Here is a 26,437-nt window from a genome sequence, read left to right as displayed (position 1 = left end):
TGGCCTTTGTTGATTGGAAAAAAATATTTAAATGGGCATCTATTCATTTTTAGCTCGCTATATCAATGTCACCAAAATAAATGCGTAATTAAAGTTCTGAATTAGACCGACTGTTGGTCAGAAGAGAGGGTCCAAAGGAACTGACTTAAAGTATATATATACATATATGCATATAAATATGTATATATGTATATATGTAAATATGTAAATATATGTAAACCTTCCTTAGCCCTTCACTGGCTCACTTTGGATCTTAATTTAAGACAAGCAATGAGCTTACTTGCATTGATAAATCTTCAGACATTTTCTCATTTACCTTTTACTATTCTTGCCTCACCCTTGATCCTTGATTTATTCAGCTATTTCCATATCATTGAAGATTTTCTTAAAGATCATCAAGTTATTCAAAGAGAGTTGATGTATTTCCTTTATACTCAACTGACAAGTTGGCACACATTCTTATTCCACCTGTTTGTGGCTATACACCCTCTCATACATGTGTCTGCCTTTACAAATGGTGACACAGCACTGATCATTTCTTTAATTAGGGTTTTATTTCCATTATTTCAACTCAGCTTTATGGTGCAAAATGTGATATCTTTATTCATTGGGTTTCAACCTGTATTACATCTGTTCAATATCAAATTCAATCCCCCCCTTTGCTCTTCCTACCTTTTGTCATCCATTCTCCCCTCATTGAACTTGTCTTTTTACCTCTATTCTTTACACAAGCATTGTGTTTTCTGGCAGTCTAAGTAGCTCATTGTTGTGGAGAGGATGTTCTGTCAAGGGAGACATAGGTGGTCAGATGTTGGGCTGCTCAGTGAAATGCTTTTTTACCCAGTCAGCGGTGATGAGGGATATAAAACATCGCAGTTTCACAAGACACACAGCGTCTGATACGTGCGTCCTGGATAGGACTTCTGATGCTTGATCAAGAAACAAAAAACAGCATGCTGAAATACTTATTTGGGGATGGAAGGGTTATGAAAATATAGTGATCGGAATTTCCTGGGGTGTTGCAAGACCTTGCTGAACATGTACAGTATCTTGAGAAATACAAGCTCCCTGCTGTTTTTCATAGCCAGTATGCAGTAATTCAGTACATTCCTGGGATATGACTATCAGCCTGCAGTATGTTCTATCCATCAGTGTAAATGTCAAATTGAGAAATGAATGTTATTTGCAAGATGAACTGAAGAAACCTCTGAGATGCGGGTTGAAAACTTCTTCAAGTGAAGAAATTCAAGTTGGCAAGACAAGAAGATGTCGACAAGAATTCGACATTAAAACGTAATGGAAGTTATTAAAAAGTAAATACCCATGTACACAGCAAGGGGGAAGTTTTGAAATTTTAGAGATTTTTGCTACAATTGATGTATTAAGAAGACAAACTTTTCTGTGCAGGGCTAAATAATTTGTCCTTCACACAAAGACACCACGGGTTATACAAATAAATGTCAATTTACATTACACAGCCTATTATTTTAACCACCGATGAAAGAAAAACAACCATCAAGTCAATAGCTCCATGACATTTTAGAGCCATGTTTGCTCATAAAACAGAAGTTGTCTGTTCTCCCAACTGCTCCATTACTGCTGTTAGTCAATGTCATTTAGAGTAGATACAGAGTAAACAGGATGACAGTATTTCGTTGTCTTCTTAATGGATGTTCTAGTAATACATGGCAGGGTTCTAATGACAAAGAATCAACATTATCCTGCCGTTGTGAGAGGCTATTGACTTACATTCTTCTTCTTTCCCAACATCAGCAACTATAACTGGCTGCTCATCACCATCATCACTTGATTGTTCTGGAATACTCAAATGAAAGATGGAACACATCTTACCATAAATTTGATAATATTTCCGTGCAGTACACAAGGTAGTCACCACTAATCTCATGCGATCACTTACCTCTAGCACAAATCAAGATCTATCTATCTATCTATCTATCTATCTATCTATCTATCCATCTATCCATCTATCCATCTATCTATCTATCTATCTATCTATCTATCTATCTATCTATCCATCCATCCATCCATCCATCCATCCATCTATCCATCTATCCATCTATCTATCTATCTATCTATCTATCTATCTATCTATCTATCTATCTATCTATCTATCTATCTATCTATCTATCTATCTATCTATCTATCTATCTATCTATCTATCTATCTATCTATCTATCCATCTATCCATCTATCCATCTATCCATCCATCTATCCATCTATCTATCTATCTATCTATCTATCTATCTATCTATCCATCCATCCATCCATCCATCCATCCATCCATCACCAAACCAGATCCCCTAGAAATTCTGTACATAAAAGTTGTGAACAGAGTCGGTGACACTGGACAGTCGTGCCTTCTCCAGGTTTGCAAATCACATGTAGACCAGCTTGGCAAACTCCCATTTGCTCTTAAGGAACCTACCAAGGGTGTAAAGCTGGTCCACGGTTCCATGGCCTGGTTCAACAACCCGTCGGACTCTACTGTTTAGAACCCCTGAGTAGATTTTTCTAGGGAGGTTGAGGAATGTGATCCCCCTGTAGTTGAAGCACACTCTCCAGTCCCCCTTCTTAAAGAGTGTGTTCCCCAGCCCAAGCTGCCAATCCAGCAGAACTGTACCTGCCTTCTTTGTGATTCTGACGGGACGTGCCAGCCAGGACAGCCCGGAGAGATCCAGTTTGTCTCATGTTCGTCAGACTGCCTACCTGTAGCCCTAACCCCCTGACCCCACCCCAACACACAAACAACTTTATTTACTGTCAGTTCTCTACTGCTTGAGCCCAGCCACGCCTCCTGCACCCATGAGGCGTGGCCCTGCTGGTCCCTCATCCAGAACCTGTTTGCCTTGGTTGACCCTACCAGGCGCTTACACCATAAATTTTGAGGTTTAATACAAAACTTTTTTACGTAAAAAGCAGAAGACGTGTGGTTTGAGCCACCTATGAATTTCCATGCACAGTTGTTAATTTTAGCTTTCAACTTCTACAGATGATCTCATCCTATCGGGTGATATGATCCAATTTACCCCAATTCTTAAAAAAAGTAAATGAATTTTCTAACATTTTTTTCACTTTGTACTTCATGCCTCATAGTTTAATGATTATTGCTCAATGTAACAGTTTACAAGTATGCTTTGCAGACTGGCTGCAGAAGCAGCGGAGAACTGACAGTTAACACTGTTGTTTGTGTGTGTGGGTGTAGTGGGAGAGGTTGTGCGACAGCTAAGCGAAGCAGTCTGAAGAACAAGGGATGAAGTCAAACCATACCTGTAAATGTTAGAATTATCAGTAGTTCAAGGCCACTCAATCATTGTTTGCGAGGTGATGAGCAGACAGATACCAGTGGATAGGAGTTAATACAGTGTCCAAATGATGAGAAATAGGTGGGCTGACTCAGAGGAAAACACAGACAGACATTTTTACAGTGGCAAATGGTCTTATTTCTGAAAATGTCTTTCAATTTATCAATTAATACTTATTTTCCACACAAAAATATAATTAATGTGAAGACTTATTTACAAATTGAAAAACAACATCAAAAATCATATGAGGCCAATGGAAAGGAGTGAGAGTCTGTTGTTTTTGATCCCCCTTCAATACTTCTGCCCTGCAGACACTTACTAGTGTGACCCCTGAGCGCTGGCAAGCAAATTGGCTTCTAAGGAAGGCTGACACAAAGGGATTGTTAGGATGGCACTGTAGAAGAAGAGATGCATATCTAAGAGACTTATCACTACACGCAGATACTCCTTGAGACAAAGGCGCTAGACCTCTGATTAACCTCTAAAAACATCTTTGGAGAGTAGAAATCAATGCAAAACATGCATCTAAAGATCTATGTATGTAGCTATGTACTTTTGAAGCATTATTGTGTTTCAATATATAGAAAACAACTTGCTGTTTCCTTTTCCTTTTGTTTTTTTGTTCTTTCACTGCATTGTCAAAGGAATATGTGAGGAACAAAGGAGACAAAGTTCAGGAGTACTATTTAAGTGCCCTCACTTTCCTTTGGCCTTTTTTGTTTTTACTTCAAAAAGTGTTTTGAGGTAAGGGTTGTTAGGCTATTTTTTGTTAGTTCCATCTGTCCTAATTCTCAAAAGCAATTGGTTCTCAACTTAACAGGAGGCAGTAAAATAACTCAAGCTTTCATCTATTTATGCGAAACAACACCAAAGTTTTACAACATGCAAATTATGGAGGGAATACCCGATTTTATTCCTGAACTCAGGGATCACATCAGGGTTTATCTTCCGTAGACACTGGATGAATTAGTAATAAACGATAAAATCACCACCTCCAGCCTACTAATAACTACTCATGATCCCACGCTCTTTCCTCTATATACTAAACCAGGGAGGGGGATAGTGATGTGGGCTATGCCTCAGATTTTCTATCACCTTATTGCTTTTGCTGCAGAAGACAATATAATAATTTATACAGCTGCAGGCTTCAGAGCACACAACTTGTAAATAATAACTAAGCTGGACAGACGTCTGTGAGGCCATATCTAATCCCGGTATATTTCCGTTTTTATTGTTGCTATTTGCTCATTATTTTTCATCTCCTCTGGCAGAAGACAGCCTGTTAAATTATATTCACCCCATTGTTTTTTCCACTGCCACAAAGGCCAAATTAGTATTGAGGTCAAGCAACATTTTGAAATGCCTTTATTACTTTTTAGCCGCCCCTTTTTCTGAGTCTTGACCCCTGAAGTATCTTCAAGGCACTACATAGTGTCGCTGAGGGTAATTGTGGAAGCCTGAATTTCTGAATATAAATATAAGTAATGCCCTTTTTTATCACATTTTAACATGCGATATGCATCTATTAAGGTTTGCTTCACAACCCTTTTGGGTCCCTCGTAGAAATTTGGGGAAGAAGATGTCTAAACGGAACATAAACCTCAATTGATGTTTTAATAAAAAATCCAATTAATGTTGCTACAAAAAAAAAAAACAAATGGTGGAGTTTAAGTCTTTAGAGAGCTGTAGTAGTTGTTGTTTAGAAAATAAGTTCTTCTGACAAGCTTGACTATAAAGAATTCAAGGACTCAAGGAACTTTTATTGTCATACCAGCACACCTTACAGTATGCGGTACGAAATTTGTACCCCAGGTCAAATTCAAGCCTAAAAAAGATATAAATAGAAGAGCAAAAAAAAAAAAAAAAAAAGGAAAGCGAGAGCAAAATGTGAGCATGTAAACAATTAAGAGCAACCATTTAGTAAGGCTGAAGTTAGCCCTAGCATTAAATTTACCTGTGAAGGAAGGAGGTAGTTTTGTATTATTATTGCATCTATGATAGTGAAATATTGCGCCTTGACTGTTTAAAGTGTCTGTAGTGCAAGTCAACAGAGAGTGGGAATGTATGTGTGTGTGTGAGGGAGAGAGAGAGAGAGACAGAGTGTGTGTGTGAGACAGTTCAGCAGTCTTACAGCTTCCGGAAAGATGGTGTTTCTGAGCCCGGTTGGTGAGGTGAGCGTCTGAAATAGTTTCTGTGCAGGATGTGTGGAGTCCTTCATTATGCATAGTGCTCTCCCCCTGCATCGTGATGTGTAGAGGTCCGAGGTGGTGGAGAGGCTGCTTCCCACAGTCCTCTGTGCAGCCTTTACCACCTTTTGCAGTCCCCTACTGTGATGCAGTTGCAGAGGATGCTCTCCACAACACAGTGGTAGAAGCTCCTCAGGAATGGGCACCCAAGTCCAGCTCACTGCAGCTTTATGAGGAAGGAGAGCCACTGGGGGCCCTTCCTGCCCAGCCAGGAAGTATTGGTACTTTAGGTGAGGTTGTTGGAAAATAACAATAAAATACAAACAATTATAAATGAATAAAAATCAAAGTGACAGTGGCAACTTAGGAAAAACCTGCTAAGTAGCTCTTTCCAGCTATGCATTGATAATTATTTCTTCTTGTCCTACAGTAAGCACACAAAAGTATAAAATATTGGAATCATGTTTCACTCATTTCAGTAAAAAGTATCAAAAAGAGAAAGCCATAATTCTTCAATTTTGATGATGAAAAAAGATTGATTGGAGACTTGTCCAGGAAACAAATGTTTTTTTTTTTGTATGAATGATCTTACTTTAAATTACAAATCTTGAAATTATCTTACATAAAAACTTGAAATGTTATATTGAACTGAATGATGAATGAAAGCATTAGTTCTGATTTTTGTTTTCAACTAAACAATAAGAGAAAAGCAGCAACATGCAGAGCTGCAACTGGCTTTTCAATGCTCATGTATAAGATTAACAACAAGATTTCCCATTATTGCTGCTAACTGCAGCAATATCTAAGGCCTTGGGCAAGAACTGGCTGTACAAATTTGAAATAAGTTCTACTGAAGAAACATAATTTGAAATGCATTTTTGTTTCATAAGTAATTCGAACATACACTGGGTTAACATCAGGAATTAGATATAATGGATTCCATTGTTTATTGTACAGGTATTATAACTTAGTAATATAGTATTCATTTAGTTAAAGGTAGAGTGGTGACGGATGGTGAAGCACTTTTGAGAAATGTTGGATTTTATTCCATGTTCAATTTCATTCAAAGAGGTTTTTAAGTGTCATCTAGTACTTTAGAGAGGAAAAAGTGAACCAAACTTGCTAAATACAATTCTACATTCATCTGCTCATCATTTACTGTGACTGAATGTGGTTTGGCGCTAAGCAGGTAGTATGGGTAGACCATAGCCTCACAAAAAAATTAAACCATAGGTATTAATCTGAATTTGATGCAGAGACAAATTGCGTAGCTACAAGTTTAATAGTTACACTTACCCTCTACTTTCATTGAGGAGTCAACCCTAATCTTTCATGATGTGGCAGGCTGAGGAAAGACACAAGAGATAAAGGCAACCACCTTGTCCCAGAAAAACAAATGAATGCAAATCACCCCCCCCAGCTCACAGTCCTGTGAGGTGAGAGGTGCCTCTCCTATTGACCACCATACAGCCCCTCCCCAACACACGGAAGACTCCTAGAAAGAAATCTGTCTCCTACTGTAGGTTTGAGCATCCTGTTATAATGGCTGTACCATTCCTCAGATGAAACAGCAGGAGAAACACAGTCCAATGCCGCCTGAGAAACAGAATGTTGAATGTTGAATACCTCCGTGGAGGCACTGCCAGGGTCCTTGAAGGAGAGCAACCCCGACAGGGAACCTTGGGCTGAAACACAGCTTCCTCTGCCACCCTTTGCACCAGTTTAAGTCTTTCCAGCATAATTCACTCTGTACGCCCACAAAACAGGACCTTAAGGCCTTGAGACCCACCTCCCGTCATATGCGGGATGGATGGGTGAGCATCATGTCGCACAACGACATAAGGAGCCAGTAAGAGCTCTGCAGGCACGAACGACCACGGAAAACAGTGGTGAATGGGGCCCAGAAGCGGAGCGGTTCAAACGAAAAAAGATAAACAGTCAGATGGATTTGAGATGCGGAGCTCCCATGCAAAAATTCCCTAGATACATGGAGTGGCTGACCAAGAACCAGCTCTTTGTTGCCGTTGCCCAAAGCAGTAAGGAAAAGGAGTCCATCCACCCTCTCTGCGGCAGACAGACTGTATCTAAAGGCAGAAGTCGTTTGAGGGCAATATATCTACTGTATTGCAAGGGGGCACGTAACAGTAGATTCCATGTTGGTGGAACAGCACCTCAAAATCTCGGATCCAGGAACCAGGTCACACTGCAAGAACTCCAGGACCTTCATCGATATTGTAAGAATGACCTGCTTTTAGAGTTGAAGCAGTTTGGCCCAAATGAAGTAACTCTTCTTCTGTTTCAGACATGTCCTCATACGGGGTCACTGTGGCAGGGCGAGGAAAAACACCAAGCGAAGGCAAGTTTAAATTTCACTCCTCAGCTCCTAAACCAAACAGAAAAATTAAGACTTTGTACCACACACAAAAAAAAAAAAAAAAACGGAACAGAAACCACACCACAACAGTTTGGCAGTAATTAATCATTTCATTTCATATTAATCATGTCATTTATTTATTACTGATTGAATGTGTGTTACAACTGAAATCAAGGTAACACTGCTACGATTATCTGTAATTTGTGTGTGTTTCAAACATTAATATGCTGACACAACTCCGATCCCCTATCGATCTCCTGCATCATCCTTCCCTCACTCATGAACAAGACACAACTCCCTACTTGAACTCCTTTACTTGGGTTAGGCTCTCGTCTCCGACCTGGACGACAATCCACCTTTTTCTGTCTGAGGTCCTGGATCTTGGATTTTGAGGTGCTGGTTCTCATCTTGAGCACTTTACATGTGGCTGGGAATCACTCCAGGGAGAGCTGGAGACCAGGATCTGTTGAAACCAACAGGACATCATCATCTGCTGAAAGCAAAGACCCAATCCTGGCAATTCTGGCACCAAATGGTGCCTAGAAATTCTGTCCATAAGGGTTATGAACAGAATCTGTGATAAAGGGAAGTCCGACCCTCCCGGATCCAACTTATTGCAGACATGCAAAACAAACTCTACTACCAGTCATAAAGCAACTGAATGACTTGTATTACAGGATCACATATCCCATACTTTGGAGCACCTCCTAGAGGACTCCCTGTGGGACACTATCAAATGCCAAATGTCTTCTCAAAGTCCTCAAAACAAATGGCCTACTGGTACCTGTCAGCTGCCTCCAGAGCCCCACAGGCCAAAAAAGCCAGCTAGGACTCCTTAATGGAAGCCACATCTTCAGTCCGCTGCCCCAACATGGAGGCACAGAACATGGCCCACTGGCTCCCATGACCCATGCTCAATGTTGCCTGTTGAAGCTTCCCAGTAGAACAAGGGAGTCCCCAGTGGGAGTGTCCTCTAGCAGACACTCCAGGAACTCCAAAAGGGTAGGTAGTTTGAACTGCTGTTTAGTGCATAACAACTGAAAGAGCCCTTTCCCACATCCAAAGGCGAAGGGAGGCTACCCTGACTTCCACCCAGCTGAACCGCAACATACCGTCACGGAGTCAAAAGGATATAAATATGACCACACCTGCCGGGCATCTCTCAATATGGGAAACTCCAGAGTGGAAAAGACCCCAATATCTCTTTAGGAGACTGGTTCCCAAGCCAAGGTGTGCTTAATGGGAGTCCAACTGTATCTAGCCAGAATCTCTCAGCATCGCACACCTTGTCAGGATCCAGATGTTGTTTAACATCATGGGGGTCTTAATATTTAATACTTTTAATACTGTTGAATCATGATATTGAAACAACTGTGATATATGGTAGATTTTTGACCAATGTAATACAGCTATTTTATCTTGTGTACATGATAATGTATCTAAATCTTGTCATGGCACTACTATTTGGAGAAAAATGGGACTTCTGGGTAAATGGCTGTCACTATCACCTTCTTCAAAATGTCATTATGCCCGTACAATCTAGCATTGCCTTGCTGGCAGGTCTCCATTTCTCTTCTCCAGCGCAATTATAATTAGGCATTTAAGATTTCAAAAAGACACCCAGTATGTGGCAGACATAAAGTCTCACCATTAGCCGAAAGAAAAGACTTCCACTTTTGGCATCCACTCATTATCATGCTGCTTAGCTTTAAATGATGTATAACCTGAAGGTTTTTCCAGTTCTGTTGTGATTTATGAATGGTTGGGGAATTATACAGCCTGTAGTATTTGTAAGTCAAATTCAGGTTTCAGCTGAATCTGTTTACGGAGCATGTTTTCTCTAGTAGGTATTATAATTAACATTGAACTGATTTATAAGAATAATTAAAAACTGGAAACATAAGCCCTGTTGCCCTTGGACAATGTGCATATAAATCATGAGATAAGGCAGGTGGAAAACTCATCATTAAAAAGCTGGAAGTTTTGTCAGGCCTTACTCAAGCAAACAAACACATCTGGCTTGCCTGGCAGGGACTGCATGACAGACCAATAAGAACACATTGAGATAATTTGGAAGAGAAATCAATGGCAACTGCCAATAATAGTAAGTCTCTGAGTCATGATAAGGCTGCTTTCTGGCCTATTAAGTCTCACCACTTTTGTTCGTGTCCCATTACAAGCACAAATACTGAGAATCCTTTTTGAGTACAAAGAGAGTACAAAGACTTTGATACAATCACTTCTACATATGAAAATAGGATGAACTATTTTTAAATGAAATTTGGAGAAGAATAACCGTATTTCCTAACTGATCACCTTTGAGATCATAAATGTAGTGTTTACACCTCACAGCAAGGAGGTTCCTGGTTCAATTCCAATAAAGGAGGGCTTTCTGTGTTGAGTTTACATTCTTCCTGTGTCTGCATGGGTTTCCTCCTGGTTCTCTAGTTTCCTCCAATAGTTCAAGTACCTTCAGCAAATTAATTTGAGACTGTGGCCCTGAGTACGGGAAAAGTGGTAGAGGTGATAGATAATAGATAAATGGATGAATGGATAACTGCATTTGAAAATACTTTCCTCAAATGTGTAGGTTTGATCATGTGAAAATCATGTCAGCTTTCCAGATTCTTTCACCAAGATCAACATTTGAGTATAAACTTCAAGGATTTTTAACCTGCCCTTTTCAAAGAGCATGAATCAATGGATTCCTCAGATGTTTTTTTTCTCCAATGCATCACTATTTTTCACGTGAATGTGTTTTTTTTTTTTTCATTTCTTAATTGTTGCCAATTTGAAGGGAATAAAAAATACTCCCGAAGGCAACATTCTCTACTTTATGAGTTTCTCTACTTTGGTGCTTATGTGGTGCCATCAGTATATTTTATACATGGCTGTCACAAGCTTGTATAAAGTTATGATAAACAGGCTGTAGCATAATTTTGATGAAAATATTTTTTTTTACATCCATGTCCACATCATCATCAAATACAAGATAGCTCTCTGCCAGTCATTACTCTGGGCAGTTCATACCACAAATATACATTGAAAAATAAAATAAAAAGGTAAAAGTCTGATGGGTGATCGCTGAGTATGTATACTTTTTATTTGCATTAATTTATGGTGCCTATCTTTATACATTGATAATAATACAAAAAATAGTTCAACCCAAAATGAAAATATGGTCACTATTTACTCAACTCCATGCCAACATAAAGACAGGTGAGGTATTTTGGTCCACAGAGCACTCATACAGTTTAACAAGCAAACAATATCAAAGCCCAAGTCTTAGATTCTTTATTGAATCACCATTAACAAATTGATTGTTTGCATACTTAATTCAAGATATCATATCTAAATTTCCCTACCGTGATAACCAGATTTTTTTTCACATCCAGTAAAAGAGAACATAATTATAATTTGTCATAACATCATGATATTATGTTTTTTTATCTATCTATCTATCTATCTATCTATCTATCTATCTATCTATCTATCTATCTATCTATCTATCTATCTATCTATCTATCTATCTATCTATCTATCTATCTATCTATCTATCTATCTGTCTATCTGTCTGTCTGTCTGTCTGTCTGTCTGTCTGTCTATTTTTATGGCATTATTTATCACACTCCTCAATGTACCTTGAAAGGTCTACCCAGGGGTGCTGGAGTTTAATCTCGGAGCCAGGTTGAGCTGGGTGATATCCGTATAAGTATTGGAACAATGGACCAGCTCTACACCATGAGCAGGTTCCTGGAGGGTGCATGCGAGTTGCCCAAATATCCTATATATATTTTGTGGACCTCAAGAACACATTTGATTGTGTCCCTCTAAGGGTCCTGTAGGAGGTATTCCCAGAATAGGGAATACCAGATCCCATAGAACAGTCCATTTGGTCTCTATATTTCCAGTCTGGTCTGCATGGCCAGCATTAAGTCTCCTCTTTTGTCAAAGGTTAGACTCTACCAGAGCTGCCCTTTGTCATTAATTGTGTTTATAACTGTCATGGATAGAATTTCTAAGCTCAGCCAGCAGGATGATGGGATCCGGTTTGGAAATCTTAGGATTGGGTTTCTGCCTTCTGCAGATGATGTAGTCCTGTAGGCTTCAGGCCACAATCTCTAGCTCTCACTGAAGTGGTGCAAAGCTGAATGTGAAGCATCTGGAATAGGGAATCAGCAGCTACAAATCCAAGCCCAGTTTCCCCACTGGTCAGGAATGAGGGCCTACCCCAGGTGGAGGAGTTCAAGTTCCTGCCCATGTTCAAACATCTCATGGTCTTGTTCACCGGGGGGGACGATGGGGGTCGACAGGCTGGAAGTGCAGCGTCAGCAGCAATGCGGACTCTACATCGGTCTGTTGTGGTGAAGAAGGAGCTGAGGAAAAAGGCGAAGCCCTCAAGTTACCGGTCAATCTACTTTCCTACCCTCACCTGTGGTCACAAGGACCACAAATCAAAGATCTAAGCAGCCATTAAATGGTTAATGGCTATTTATGGATATGTATTGAAACATGGTTCCCTTTATTATTTTCTCTTTGCCATAGCCATTTAAAATCCCCTCCTCTGTATCAGTACAATTCAGGTACAATGCAATGTGACCAGATGTGAATTATGAAGGTCAGAAATTTCAAAGGGAATATCTTTCAAAAGTACATCCTGTAACCCTGTCAGAGGCTGCAGATGCTTGATACATTGGTCTGCCTTGGGCTACATTTTGCTTTCATACATGACCGTCTAATTTCTTCTGGAACATTTACAGCTGAACATTCAGTACTAAGGAAAAAAAAAACTTGCATATTATTTCTTATCATGACTTCTACTGGCACAAGCCTTCATGAAAAACTGAAAACTGTCTTCCTTCACTGTGGTGGTATTTGTTAGCTGGGAGGCACAGATGCATTGTTTATAGCTGGACAGCACATCGAATATGTAGACCTGGGAATAAGATTGCTTTTAAGTGACTTTGAAATGAAAATTCAATCTAAACATGTTTTAAAGTTTTTTATTTTGTTCACAAGAAATCAAAATTCTTACGGTAAGTTGATATTTTGTAAAAGAGATTTGGTATGTCATGATTACATAGCAATGTTGTTCAGCATTAAGAGATCATGGTCACTTGAGATGATAATGATGTATCTCAATGAAATACTTCTAAAATTCCTATCTTTTACCACAAGCCACAAATTAGCCTACCACATTACTCAAGCAGTAACCATAATTTAAAGGAATCACATATTCAGCATTTTTAAAACTAGTGCACCTTTTAACAATTCATATTGAATGATATGTGATTACATATGTCGTACTAAGTAGGAAAGTTTCTGTATCAGATGCAAGTGGTTGGATCAGAAGAGAAGCAGGATTCAAGATGTGACCCAAGCACCACACTCAAAAAATCATTGTGTTTCTCCAGTGCTTTTGTTTCTCCAGTCAGTTGTTTTGTTTGATATTAGTTTGACAGTTCATTATGCTGTCTGGATATCTTTTGTATGAATTATGTTTTTTTCTTTTTTTGCTTTGTTTTTGTTCCCGGCCATGGATGTTTTATTTTCACTCTGGTTGCCTGATAAGCATCGCTAATGCAAATATTCAATTTGAATTCAATGGAGAAAGTGCTGTTATGGCTCAAATTGTGATAATGGCAATATCACACACTACAACTAACTGTTTAATTTAATTTCCACACAAGCTTAGGATTTCAGGATTACATGTCATGTGTTAAAGGAACTTTTGACTGCAAAATTAATACATTTGATGCTTAAGTGATCATTTTAGTAATAATACAAAGAGTGAGCGCCACACTTCTAATGAAAAACATATTTTCTAACATTTATAGATGTTTTGTAAATGAATGTTTATTCCCATTATTATATCTTAACATTATTATTACAAAAATGATCACTGCTGTCATACTAAGGACGTTTACTGGGAAGAACCATTGTTTTTGTCTAGCCCACCTTAAAAATATGAACCATTCTTATGAGTAAAATCTAAAAAAATAAGGTAGCCATCCCAGTACCTTGTTACTGCCATGCCTTATTACTTTGAAGTTCTGCTAAAAGTATATTCATAATCCTAGTCATATTCTCACTCTACTGCCAATGTAATTGAGGGATAGGCTTTCAATTGAGGAGTCCTATCATATGAGTGAAGAGTCCTGGTACCCTTTAGCAAGCAGTGAGACCAGCCCTGCCAGGTAATTTGCAATACCAGGCTTCACATCATTGTGAATTCCATCATCATTTTGCCTCAGGCAGATGGGATAGAAAACACCAGGCTTGAGAATGATTAGTGAACAGATAACTTTATGTGACCACCATACTATCCCTTTGCTTTGTGACTTGTTTTTACTGTCTGTTCTGTGTCACGGATATCTGACCGACTTTCTTTAATTTTTGATATTAATGAATCCCTCTCATTTCTTGTCTCTACCGTAATCATTAAGACATGAAATCTAAGCTGGTGCATCCTGATCAAGATCTTGGATCCTTCTTGAGAATGTTTATTTATGAATCTATCTATTTATGAAGCCTTGAGGAAAGGTGCATAACAGGCAGTGCGGCTCTGAATATCAAAGATCAGTTAAGTCACGAAGCCCTTATGGAAAGTAAAAAGAGTCGGCATCAAAATTGCCCAACAAAATGTAACAAAACACATACTGTACTATAAAAGTTGAGCATCTCACTTAATGGAACCAGGGATAATTCTTTACACAGGCTAAAGGAATAAACTAAGTTTATGACTGGGCAAGAGTAAACATATACTAGACCAAAACAAAAGAAATATTACTCCATGTTCCCCTCCTAATACATGAAATATAATTTTTGAATATGCCTTGATTATTTTGGAAAAAACGTTGAGCCTGACCCAAGGTGATCGGTGAAAGAAAAAGCCTACTGTGGGTTTCCAGGCTTGATCCAGGCAGATCAGTCATAATTGTTCATGTTGCAGATAAACAGAACTGAACCCAGACATGATGTAATTTAGAAGTACTTTTACAAAAAGTAATTGAAACAAAAAAACATGCACACACATACACACACATTAAGACAGAATAAATAATAAATAAACAAGTTATTCCATTTTATTTTCAGGACACAAAAAACACACCTGTGTGTAGTGAATATTAACACATTTTTCAGATTGTATTCAAAAGTATCAGACATTGCATTAGTCATGTATAAAATCAGGAAGTTTAGTCCTTTAGTTTACATTTCCTCTAAAACCCTTTTAGTTACCTCTTGCTTAATAAATGCACATGCTGCAGTTTTAATCTTGCAAATGGACCATCGGTGTCAACATCCTTGATCTTGTAACCTTTGGCTGACTCATTTCTGCTGCATGCTAGCCAACTCCCACAACCTTAGTCATGCACTGTTTGGCTGCTTTTAGACTCAGAAAACCATTTTTTGTATCCTTTGTTCAGTTCACCAAATAGATCCTTTCCTTTCACAATGATATTTGAATAAGAAATAAATCCAGTTTTTTAAATGGGCATGCCTATATAATAATGAACAAAAAAAAGGGGAAGAAAAAAAAAATCAATTAAATGTGTTTGGTAAAGGCAGACGCATTTTTGGTCTTGATACACAAATCCACATCTTTATCGATATTAAGAATATAACAGAGATTAAGTTTGGGTTTAGAAAGGTATAACATATCTGTCATTATTTTATCAGCTCAAATGTATGTGTAGCATGACTGTGACATATCAAGTGGGAAAAGAGATTAAGAATCTGCGTAAGATGATTTGATCTTACCACAGCCATCTGAAATAATCTGCCCAGGATGTCCCCTCAGAGATATTCAATTAAGTTACGTCAAGAGTGTATTCACCCCTCAAAAGACAAACTCCAAGGTGAACTGTCCTCACATCAACCGTCTGCAGCATGTAATGATTGATTAAGACAGTCAACTTTTCCAGGGAGGCCCTTCTCTCCCATTGACCCTGCAATATGTCATCAGCAACTGATATGAAGTGTTCCTTTCATCCAGCAAAGACACTGATCTGAACTCCCTAATCTGCTCATCTGCAATCCTTATGAGAATCACTAGGTAATTTCAATTAGGTCCAGATACTGTTCCATGTGTGCATACGAATCAAATGAACTTTGAGATGTCCAAGAGGAACAAGAAGGGAATGTCAAGAGGATTAATAGAATTGAGAAAAAATACTTTTAAACTTCTATATATTTACCAAACTTCAATTGTATAATAAGGATGTGAAATTTCTGTTTTTAATATACTCGTAGCTTTTATTTTCCTATTTCTGTGTGTTACACACACACACACACACAAACACACACACACACGCACGCACACACACACCCACAGATAGATAGATAGATAGATAGATAGATAGATAGATAGATAGATAGATAGATAGATAGATAGATAGATAGATAGATAGATAGATAGGAAATCCTTTCAGATTCATAGTAAAAACAAAAATCTTCAGCTTCTCTTGTTCACTTGCTCCTTCTAATCCATCTAAGTGAGCATTTTTCTTGTTTGGGAGAGATGTTTTTTTGTTTTTTTTATCAAATGATCTGTAAATATGTCCCAAAAAAATTACAGGGAAAGCTGGCGCTGCTAGAGAGCAGCATTATTACCAGTGTGCAGGTGTGTGATGAAATTACAGTGTTGGATGAAAATAATTTACCACCTGCTGCTGCTTAATTTTTCAGATTTATATCATCCGGTCTTAGTCTCCCATATATGTTGTTTCCTCCCACAGTCCAAAAACATGCAGGTTAATTGGAAAAAATTGGGACAATTACCCCGGATGAAGGAGTGTGGTTGTTTGTCTCTATATGTGGCCCTGCGATTGACTGGCAGCCAGTCCAGGGCGTACCCTGCCTTTCACCCGGTGACAGCTCCGATAGGCTCAGCATCCCACATGACCTTGAGTGCAGGATAAGCGGCACAAGCTGGATGGATGGATCTATACATATTCATCAACTAGAATAGAATACTTTAATACTTACTTTAATTCTTACTTTTATAATCCAAGAGTGGGGAAATATACATATACTGTATATATACATATATATATATATATATATATATGTGTGTGTGTGTGTGTGTGTGTGTGTGTGTGTGTGTGTGTGTGTGTGTGTGTGTATATATATATATATATATATATATATATACATATATATATATATACATAGGTTCCAACATCCCCCACGGCCCCGAGTGCAGGATAAACAGCTGACAATGGATGGATGGATGGATATACACACACACACACACATATATATATACATATATACACACGTGTGTATATATATATATACATAGCTGCACTCCTCATGGAAGAGTACAGAGTGAATTAGATTTCAGTGCAATCATTTCTTTGAATATGCCTAGCAACAAGTTACCATAGCAACTGCAATTGTGATGAAACTTTTTTTAATTCCCTGCTGTCTCTTTTCATAACAATCTGACCATAGTTTACTCTTATAAAATCATTACACTTAACAAAAGACAGAATCACTCATGATTTTACATGACTCCAACACACTTAGAATATGAGATTTTTTTTTATCCATTTTTGAAACTTAAAAATTTGATTGTGTTGACAAGTATTATATTGTATGTTGAGACATGTTTTCTAGTGTCTCACTTTTCACACCAATCACATTTTGTTCTGTGTCTGGGCTTATCCAAGGTCATTTTATTTCCAATATCCCTGAAAATTTTGAATTGATTTGCAAGTTAATTAAATATATGAAAGGTTGGCATTTCACTGAGAAACACAGGCTTCAAGACAGAACGTCACGTTTTACCAATCTTAAATCTGAAGCAGATGATTATTATATATGTAATGATTATGATTAATGGCACGCCAATTAATTTTGGATATAGTATTACACAAGGTAACAAACAAGGGGACCTTTGTAGTAAATAATACAGTAATTCGTTAAATTAAATGACATTTACACTTATTTGTCTTGACTGAACAGGAATTAACACCAAACTGAAAGTGCAAAGCAAACAAAGATTACAAGTTATTTCTTCGTTAACCCTGGCACCACTGACTGCTGTACAGTTTCATTATGCCAAAGTACGTATTATTTCTTGCAGGAATATTTTATTGAATGGTTTTAATAGTTGACATACATACTCCATTTACTATGTCCTCTTTATGAAGCAAACAAATAAAAAACACTTTTATTTTATTGTGAAGAGGTCGTGTGCTGTGATCATAGAAGTCAAATTTTCTTTAAAAATAAGACCTAGTTTTAACGCATATACCAATGATTTACCTATACCTCTTTCACATGCAGTCAAAGTAATGAGTACACTTAAAAGGCCTTTCATCCTAAAAAAATTAAAAAAAATTGAATCATATTTAATTGAATCATATTTACGAACAATATTCATGTGCCATTTAGCATGTTTGATAAACTGCTGTTGAAACAGATGGTCTGGGTCTTACTTACAAATTCCTATCTGGGGATTCAGTGCATCTATTAAAACAGTGTGTTTGCCCGAGCTTGCAAACACCCTTGTTTACTATCACTGACACACAAACATTTTCATAGTGCAAGTATTTAAGTCAAATCACTGTTTAATGAGCATATTTACATTTCTTTATTTGTGTTCACTTGCTAACATCAAATTCTGAATCCAGGCTTTTAAGTCAACTTGTTGCTTAGCAAAATAAAATAGGCCAAGAGACATAAGCTGTAACAACTAAAGCTGGCAACAAGTGTTACACATTGTTATGTGGGATTTGGAAAACGTGGCAAACAGATATAATGAAATAACATCCCTGTAATTTTTTTGTTTTTTGTTATAAGTCAGAAAAAGGTACATAATCTAAACATGAAAAAAGTTAACTGAAATATGGCACAAGAGGTAACAGTCAAGTGCAAGTCATTGCAACTACGCCCTCACAGCTAGAGAAAGAAAGAATTGAAAAAATAAAATACAGAAGTCTTTTGATTATTGAATTAGGATACTGCATAAAATTCTGAAACTGAAAAAAAGAAATGTCAATAGAATAAAATTTGAAGTAAGCATAATTCTTAAGATATTGATGTAAAACTTGGTGTTGGGCTCAAACATACAGTATATCTCAAATTATTTAAATGATGAAGAGACTGATTGACAAAATGTCAATGTTTCTCAGATCTTCAGACATCTCTTGAAAAAAAGGAAATCATTTTTTTTCATAATTGAGGATGTTAATTTTGACATGGAAACATTTTCCAGCCTTCTCCAACAAAATTTTGTAACAATGGGTAAAACACTCGACAGATAAATCAGTATGAATCTCATTCCCATTTAACAAAATTCACTACATTTTAATTTTGCATGACAGATATATATAGATATATTTTTTTTCTTTTTTTTTTATATATATCTTACATAAAATATGCAAATCAGCGTCCTGTATAATGTGTGTCAAATTTTCTTTCACAGAAAATGTATTTGGTTTTCTGCTGTTCCTCTTAATTTGGTTCTAAAGGTTCTTCAATATACTACAGGTGCTCATATGATGAGCAAGATAACATAATGATACTGAAATACTGCAATCATCAAAACAGATAGTGTAAAAGGTATGGAAGGGGAGGAACATAGAAGGAGATGTGGCACCAGCAGATAGCATGAAGCTATTTTTCTGCAACACAGCCGTCCACTCAAAATAGGACAAATTAAATTTTTGTAATTATGTTTTACCATAGGGCTGTTGCTGTGACAGCCAGATATTCATCAAACCAGACTGCAACACATGCAACTACCACGTGCTTGCCCTTGTACATCATCAGAATTTCTGCTTTTTTGTCTCTGTTCCTCTGAAGAGCTGTTTTTATTTTCTTTTATCAACCTGATTGATTACCATAATCATGGATCAACTTTTCCCCGTGAACAGCCACAGGCTGCTGTGGCATGGTGGAGGGTAGCCTTCCATACACTGCACCACAGCTTGGAGACATATTGAGCTATCCAAGTAGGCAGATGTTTACAAAATCTAATTCAGAAGCCAGTATGGAAAACTGTCTTGTTTCTGCCCCAATTTCAGTACTGCTATGGAATCAATGATGAGGAAACGCCAACTCATACAGGCTGTAGCCAGAAGCAGATAAAGCTGCAGGCAACAGAGCCATGCCTGACCCTTCAGTCTCCCTGAATGCATTTAATGTGTCACCCACTGATGAGTAGACATTGTTTTAAATAAAATATGTCATTTTACTGTAGAAGCTTTCCAGTTTGTACTTGATATATAATTTAAGTTTATTAATGGTTGCATGTAGATGGAGGCTTTAAACTATTAATTGTTAATGGATTAATGGGATGGATGGGAATTTACCTGCAAATGTCTTTTTTCATATCAATCAAAAATTTTTGAAGCTTTCTCTTTTTCACATTAAGATAAATAAACAAATTAACCTAAATAAATACATTTCAAATGCTATATTCAACATAGCAACCTCCGTGGCAGACGTGTTCGCTCGCTCCGCAGCTGCATGCCAGCTTTTTTTCCAATTAGAGCGGACTCCTCCGCTCTAAGGACAACTTTTTTCTACAACACGCGAATGACTCCGCTATTCTACAGCAGGGAGGCACTTTTGGACACTTTTTCAGCTCTGCATTCAACACAGTCATCCCCGCAAACTCACACACAAAATGTCGAATCTTGGCCTGCACTGCACCCTCTGTGATTGGCTCCTGGACTTTCTGACTGGCAGACCCCAGTCTGTCAGGATAGATAACAGGACCTGAACACGGGCACTCCTCAGGGATGTGTCCTCAGCCCCATCCTCTACACCCTGTTCACCCACAGCTGTGTCGCCTCCCTTGTGGACAACGTCACCCTGAAGTTCGCAGAGATACCGCAGTGATAGGACGGATAACCCGCAGAGATGAAACGGTCTGCGGGATGGAATTGGCCAGTCTGGTGAAGTGGTGTGAGGAAAACAACCTCACCCTCAACATGGACAAGACCAAGGAGATGATAGTGGACATGAGGAAGGAGAGGAGACCTCATCAGCCACTGTTCTTCCAAGGTCTTGAGGTTGAGAGTGTGAGCAGCTTCAAATGCCTGGGTGTCTGCAAGCGAGGACCTCACCCGGACCCTCAACAGCACGCAGATGCGTAGGAGGGCTCAACAGCAGCTGTACTTCCTGAGGAAGCTGAGGAGGTTTGGCATGTCATCTAAGATCCTCAGCAACTCCTGGATTGTTGAGGGCATTCTGACCAGCTGCATCACTGTGTGGTATGGTAGCACTACTGCTCTGGCCTGCAGACGCCTGCAGCAAGTGGTAAAGACTGCAGAGAGGATTACCAGAACCCCACTGCCTTCTCTGCAGAGTATCTACCACCGGTGAGCTGCCTCTATCATCAAGGACCAGGCCCACCCCCAACATGGACTACTTGGGCGAGAGGTACAGTGTGAAATATACAGTGTGAAATGTGTTACGACACGATTAAGAGAGAAATACAAGCGTTGATTTAGACATGTTGCTTCAGGTCTGTCGAAAAATTACGAGAAAGGTGTTCCTAATCCTAATGTATGTAACTACCCCCCTCCCCCAAAAATGGTTAAATGAAAGTTGAACTTTGAAACCAGGGCGTTTAAAGTCAAGTGGGATGCAGAGTATATGCTCTCGGAGAGAGTAGCAACACTTCTGATATTGCGCAGCTGTCAATTTTTATCCATGGAGTGGACTCAGATATGGGTGTAACAGAGGAACTTTTGGGATCAAGATCAATACATGACACAACTACGGGAAAGGATATTTTTTAAGCAATAGGCAGATACGTGGATGAAATTAGCCTGTCTTGGGATAAACTTGTGTCACTGACAACAGATGGAGTGCCCGCGGATCTGGATCGAGTGGAACGGTGGGCAGGATCAGGGAGAAAAAGAATTACTCAGGAAATTTCTTCGGAAAAGCTGCCTGGAGCAGCCCATTCTTATCCCAATGCCTCGTCACATACATTAGGATTAGGAACACCTTTCTCGTAATTTTTCGACAGACCTGAAGCAACATGTTTAAATCAACGCTTGTAATTCTCTCTAAATCTAACGAAAAAACGAGCGGAGTTAGTATTTTGTTCATGTTTGTGTTCTAAAGGCGAAATTGCCTTCCTCTAGTGACCCCACAACCGATGAGAAAGGGTTGCCTAATGCGCCGGTATGTGACGCATGGGAATGTGTCATTGAAAAGTTAGGGGAAAAATAAGACGCTCCTCCAGGTTTGTTGAAAATGACGAAAAAGGGGAGCCACATCCGTTGGTCTGTGACGCTGATGGAAGCTTCCCCATTCATCAGGCAATTGACACATTGGGATGAGAATGTGTTTCTCATGGAGCCATAAGAAATACAACAGATTTTGTTGAATTTAATGTTGTTGTTTATATGCAAGAACTCATAAGGAGAATTACTCAACTTCTTCTTCTCCCTCCTTCGTCTTCTTCTTCTTCTTCTTCTTTTGGCTTTGTGATGGACGGGAATGCGCCACTAAAAATTTAGGAAAAAATTAAACTCTTTCCCAGGTTTGTTGATAAATGGTGTATAGGGGTCGCCTAATGCATTGGTGTGTGATGCCGAGGGACGCTGAGTTGCTTATGGAGCCATAGGAAATACATGTAACAGATTTTTCCTGTATTTAATGTTGCTATTTATATGAAAGAGCGTGTACGCTTTGTCAGTTCAAGGTTCTGGCTTAGACTAGAGAGTATCAAAGAGTAGGAAACTGAGCTGTAACGTTTCCTTTTAGTACTTTTTTCTGGCTACCACAAAGGCATGTAGTATTTTTCTTTTAAGGAAATTATTTTTTGGCTGTGGAAAAGTGTTAGAAATTACCCTGGAAATTATGCCCTGAAATTACCCTGGAATTATTAGATAGAGCTATGAGAAATTGTTGCAACTGATTTTTAATTTATTTAATGTTTGATAAGGGTTTTTTTGGGGGCAATAATTTAAAAGCTTTGTGAGTTTCAGGGTCAATATGAGCAATAAGTTCATTTCAATACGTTTTTCAATAAACATTGAACAACTCTGGCCCTCGACTTGTACCGGTTTTAAAATTTTTGCCCACTGTATATCTTAGTTTGACACTCCTGCCTAAGACATAAGACGAGAAAGTAGGGGGCTTTTTTTTTTTATTCATTTCTATCAAGTCCATTCATTAACAATAATCCTTTTACAAACATTCATCGTGGTGCCTTTAAGCAAGAGACTCACATTTCAACTTCAAATGTGAAACTGCCAAGAGGCAGGATGTCAGCAGTTCGTCTTGGATGTGAATTATAAGTGTGAGTGGGGTCAGTTGGAAAATATGTCTCAGTTTTTCTGTTTTCTCCAAAAGTGCTCAGAAAAATTATCACCGTATTTGCATGTTCTTTAAGCCACATGTCAGTCTTTAACAAACCAGATTTAACTTAAGTTTTCCTTCCTTCCTTCATATTAACTGTTTAATAACATAGTGAATAGGATAGCGGCATGAAAATACAGATCCACACACAAACAAAATATGGGCAAAACCTTTAAACACTGAACAGAAAGCCAAAAAAGAAGCAAATGATATGTAAGGGTAACATAAAGCACCAGAGAAGCTTCTGATATACCAGAAATTTCTCATGATAAGTTTCCCGCAAAAATACTGATAATCAAAGCAGTTAAAGAAAAGCACAGAAAAGGGTGTTTTTCAAAGCCACAGTGAATTACTGACATTTAAAAGATTGTCCCTGAAATTATGACTCAGTCACTCAACCCTGGGCCTGACATGAATCATACTTAAAGGTCTGATCTTATAATCATAATTGTATGGTTTGATTTAAAACACGTTATTCTCCATGGTTATATTCAGAGGTTTAGATGATGGAGAGTAAAGCTATGTCAACAAAGACCTAAATCAGAATGCATACATTTTCCCAAAGCATGGGATCATTAAAGTACATCTCATCTCATCATCTCATCATACTCTTTAACATGAGTTACAGGTAAATATACTTGCTTTTGGCAAAAAGCAGGCCTAATTAGAGTTCTTCTCTTTTTGAACACAGCTGTAACATACAGTACATGGCTTTAGAGATAGGCTTTTCATGTCTAAGAAAAAGCATTTGATAAAACACGGTAATTCATCTCAGATCTCCCAGTGTCACCCAGTTCTACCCAGAAATGATGCCTTTTCTTCATTGCTGCTATTGTTTTTTTTTTTTTTTGGGGGGGGGGGGTGCCAGTGGATGAAAAATGTAGAGATATATAATATAGACATATAAAGATAAATAATATAGATGTAGATATATATATATAGAGAGAGATATTTAACCATTCAATTCCACTTGAACCACATCTGGAAAATGTTGGTCTCCATTGAACCTGCTGCATTTTTTCTGGTTCATGAGAAGAACTGGAAAACTTGGAGGAATCCCATGCATACATAGGGAGAACATTCATAATACACACAGAAACCGTCCTGTCAGAATTGAACTTGGAACCTTATTGCTGTAAGGTAGAGGCAATGACGACTGTGCTACTGGACGGCTGTCATTCATTTAATTGTTTAATTGGTGAAACTTGATTGTCTTTATTGGGGACATCATATACCAGACCTGTAAGGAAAGGTTTGGCGAAATTGTCCCCAAACAGAGGGCTGTCCTGAGAGAAGAGGGAAGGGGAGAAAAGGAAATCCTCCAGCTGGTGCAAAGGCATCGGCAACTCCGTAAGAACTAGAAGTAGGCAACCCACGCAGAGAACGAGGCCCTTAAAGCCCTGTGGGGGAGGAGGTCAGGAAAAGACCAGCCGGACTTCACAGAACCAAATGTATTTGCAAGCGCAGCAAGCAGAAGCGAAGCAAACGGAAGCAAATCAGCTTCTTCAAGAATCCCTTCAAGCTAGACAGCCGCTGGAAGATAAGAAGAGCGGCAAGCTCAAAACCAACAGGGAGCAATTGGACCAGCATGTCAAAGAGCAGTACAGTGATCCGCAAAGGACCATCCCCTTAGGAACATCAGGACTGGCCTGCACAGCTGACAGCTGAGTCCAACATCATGCCCCCCAAGCTCGTTGAAGTCAGGCAAGTCACGGAGAAGGCAAGGTCCTCCTCTGTGTTAGGCCCAAATGGAGTCCCCTACAAGCTCTTTAAGAACTGCCCCAAGGTACTAGAGCTCCTATGGTACCAAATGAGAACTGCCTGGAAAAAGCAAAGAGTGGTACCAGTTTTCATTCCCAAGGAAACAAACTCCAAAGACATTGGCCAATTCCGTGACATCACCCTACTGAACGTATGAGGAAAGATCTTCTTCTCAGTGCTAGCTAGAAGGATGACCAACTCCCTGCTTGAGAATGTCTACATCAACACCAATTGCCAGAAGGCAGGAGTCCCAGGTGTCCCAGGATGTGTAGAGCACTCCTAAATGATCTGGGAACAGATCTAGAAGGCTAAGCGGAAGAAGACTGACCTGCACATCATGTGGCTTGACCTTGCCAACACGTATGGATCAGTCCCACACCAGCTGATCATGTATGCCATGGACTTCTTCCACATTCCCATCCCACCTGCATCAAGAACATGGTGGCACAGTACTGGTGGTTTCACCGGTCCCTCAAGGCGGCGTTTCAGGCTGTGCACTCAGGTGACATCTGGGTAGACCGTTTTTTGTGGGTCACGCTGGGGCTGCGTTTCACCCCTGAGGATGACTTCGACACCTCACCCACTGAGCTGGTGCCCGGCCAACTGCTACAAGTTCCAGGGGAATTTTTGCCTAAGAGATCCGCTCCAACTCCCCATCCAGCGCAGATCTGACTGCGACCCTAGGCTTGTGTTTTCCATGTCCCACCCACAAACTGTTTCCTGTGGTCTTTTGTGCCGGCGGAGCTTATGTCTGCTCGCTTTGTGTCCATTAGGCATGATGCTCACCGCTCGCCTCTGCAGCCCCTCGTATGATGGGCCGTTCCGGGTGCTAGAGGCAGGATCTTAGAGTTTCTTGTTGAGCATGGATGGGCGTAGGGAGCATGTGACATTGGATCGGTTGAAGCCGGCACACAGGGTGGCGGGGGAAGTTGTTTCTCCTTTCCAGGTCCCCCGCCGGGGTCGCCCTCCATCCAGGCCTTCAGCAGCACCTCTGTAGGTGCCTCCTGCCGTTGGGACCGAGGGACTCTGCAGCCATTTCTGCTTCCTGTGAGCCATTTCAGGATTCCCGTAAGTGACTAGTTGTGCTCCCAGTGTCCTTACTGGATTTTCGGGGGGGAGGCTGTGTGGCTGACTCTAAAGGGTGTAATCATTTGCTGTATATAAACATATACAGTAGTGACATCTCCTGTTTATTCCCACAGTCTAGACACATGCAGCAGGATAATTAGAAAAAATTGGGAAAATCGTCCCAAATGAGTGTGTGATTGAATGGTTTGTTGTCTTGATATGTGGCTTTGCAATTGACTGGCGATCAGTCCAGGGTGTACACGCCTCTCACCAGATGACAGCTGGGATAGATTCCACAGCATGCCCTACGGCCCTGAGTGCAGGATAAGCGGCAGATGATGGATGGATGCAGTTAAATCTTAAAATTTTTAGAGTTTGTACTTCTATTTCTT

Source organism: Fistularia commersonii, chromosome 13, assembly GCF_037954325.1.
Source record: "Fistularia commersonii isolate RoL2024-O1a breed Wild chromosome 13, RoL_Fcom_v1.0, whole genome shotgun sequence".
Lineage (NCBI taxonomy): Eukaryota > Metazoa > Chordata > Actinopteri > Syngnathiformes > Fistulariidae > Fistularia > Fistularia commersonii.
This window is presented reverse-complemented; position numbering follows the sequence as displayed.